The sequence below is a fragment of the Rhagoletis zephyria genome, unplaced genomic scaffold, assembly GCF_001687245.7.
Source record: "Rhagoletis zephyria isolate East Lansing unplaced genomic scaffold, Rhagoletis_zephyria_1.1 Rzeph_scaffold_44304, whole genome shotgun sequence".
Lineage (NCBI taxonomy): Eukaryota > Metazoa > Arthropoda > Insecta > Diptera > Tephritidae > Rhagoletis > Rhagoletis zephyria.
In genome coordinates this window covers 1-2,466 of record NW_016201359.1, presented here as the reverse complement: position 1 = coordinate 2,466, position 2,466 = coordinate 1, and the positions used below count along the sequence as shown (strand labels likewise).

Below are 2,466 nucleotides of genomic sequence, written 5' to 3'. Positions count from 1 at the left end.
ACATAACTTTGTTTGCAGAGCATTCTGAATAGTAGAGAAATCCTAAAGAATTCGTAAAGAAATAATTATTTTCTTTACCTATTTTTTGCAGAAATTTCTAAGAAGAAATGCACTGTGCACGAAACGGTAAAGATTTGCAAATAATGCTGTGATGTGAAGATTTTTCTCAAAATCATTTCCGGTTTTTCTTTGAGAAATCGTATAGAAATTTCTTTACGAATTTATGTGAGCCTGGTACTTTGATTTGTAGAGAAATTACTATATACAATTACAAAAACAGCCCCATACTGTGCTAAACTTTTTTTAAAACGAATAAATATTAAATAAGCAAAAGAAAAATAGTCAAATTTGGTCAAAATGCCACTTAACTTAACCATTAGGAATGTTAATTCCGGGATCCTAGGATCCCGGCCTTTTTAAGGTCCCGAAAATCTCGGGATTATTTGCCAAGAGGGATTTGTAATTTGCACTGATGGCAATAATAGAAACTCCTTTCTAATTAATATTTTTTATAACTGTCTAGCTCATTAGCATACATACAGCACCGCACTATAGTTAATTTAAAACTCAAATATCAACATATTCCCGAAACCATGGGCCAAATATTGTAAAATAGCCTTTTTAGGTTTTCACCCTGGCGTAAATAATTCCAAAAGGATTTAAAAAATTCAGTGAAATGTGCTTAGAGAAGACGTATGGGTATCAAGTTAAAGAAAACTGTAGAATTTAAGAAGAAGAATTCTGTAGAATTTAAACAGAAGTATTGAAAATGTCCTTTTAAAATTTTATCCTTGAAATTTCGCAATATTTGTTATTGAAAAAATTACATGTTAAGGACTTATATAAACTCGATAGCATCGTCGAATTTCGTCCTTCTAACTTCATCAGCTTAAAAAATTACCTATTCGTCCTTGTGAATCCNAAGTATTGAAAATGTCCTTTTAAAATTTTATCCTTGAAATTTCGCAATATTTGTTATTGAAAAAATTACATGTTAAGGACTTATATAAACTCGATAGCATCGTCGAATTTCGTCCTTCTAACTTCATCAGCTTAAAAAATTACCTATTCGTCCTTGTGAATCCAAAAACTCTAAATTTTTTTGAATTAATTAAGAGAAAAAATAAAAACCCCACTTTCAATAAAAAAAGTAGGTTTCAAACCCATTTATTTATTATTTATTTTATGGTCGGAGAGCTGCCCAAACAATAAAGAAGCAGTTTTTGCGATTTAAGTTATTGAGAAGTAATGAATATCTAACTCCCGGGACTAATTCCGGGATCCCGGGATTGTTGTGATAACCGTGATACCGTAAATCCCCGGTTCGGAAAAAGCTGAAAAATTAACATCCCTAGGGTGTATGCATGTAAAATATTATAAAAAGTTCACTTACTGTATATTTGTATTGAGTTGACTAGATGGCTGAAATCCCTTCAATTGAATTTTATACTAACTCTTAATCGCTTGAAAGTATTGCAATTGAATCGCGCACGTATTCGAATCAATTATAAGAAAGCCTTTATCCGGTTAAGTAAAAATATTTGATTTGAAACGATTTTGTATTAACAATTAAGACGAAAATTGTCGTCAATTCAATAATCACACGAATAGATAGTATAGAGCGCGGTTCGCGAAATAATTTGTTTCAATTTCTACGATCGCGTCACGTCACTCTCGACCGGGCGATGATCTTTTAATAAGTGCCCAATCTAAACGCTTTATTAATTTTATATAGCACCAACGCGACACCGCGACATTGCTCATTGTCTTTGAGCACACATCCGATCTAAGATATTCCAATACATACATAGAAGAACACATGGATATGTATACAATAGGTGCACGTGTCCGGATGAGTACAGCTGATTACAGTAGCGCTCGCATACACCCACACATAGGCGTCTGTCTGCACGCTCATCCGTCGATCTATTCGTTGCGCCGTCGATGGCAACTTCGGGCTTTGAAGAGATCTCGAAAGGAATGCTTAACTTTTTGAGTGTCATTTAGGCGCTTCGATCTAAATATGTTGCTCAAATGTTTTTCGGTTTCATTTGGTTTTATTTTAATTTAATTATTAAACATGGAACAAAGTATGATTGAGTGAAGCTTGTGCTCTTGTTGTTCTTAAGCTTATGCATATCTGTACATATGTTCATTTGTAGTATGTAGGTGTATGTAGCTTTAAGTACCGTCGGGCAAATAGGAGACTCTTTACGCTCTTTGTTTGAATTAACTAGATGTGATGTTTTTCTCACCTAGGGTGCTGATGGGATCGGATGAATTGACACAGGGCCAAGAGAAATGTTAGTTGACAAGAATCGTCACCTGAAATGCAAAAGGGCGTAACAAACATCGTCGCTGAAATTCAAAAAGTCCTAACTAATAAAAAATTCAAAACTCAATTTTTGATTGATATGATGGCTTTCATCGAATTACAACTCCCACATCATTTAATGAAAAAAAAAA

The 2,466-nt window shown here is 33.6% G+C and overlaps 1 long non-coding RNA gene across 1 annotated transcript; it reads right to left on the bottom strand.

The window, feature by feature from the left end:
• Positions 1–1,136: 1,136 nt before the first annotated feature.
• On the bottom strand, positions 1,137–1,680 carry LOC108355307 (uncharacterized). The gene is made up of 2 exons (XR_001846542.1): positions 1,394–1,680; positions 1,137–1,334 (listed from the first exon to the last, which is right to left on the bottom strand). It is a non-coding gene; the product is annotated as an uncharacterized LOC108355307 (long non-coding RNA).
• Positions 1,681–2,466: the final 786 nt, after the last annotated feature.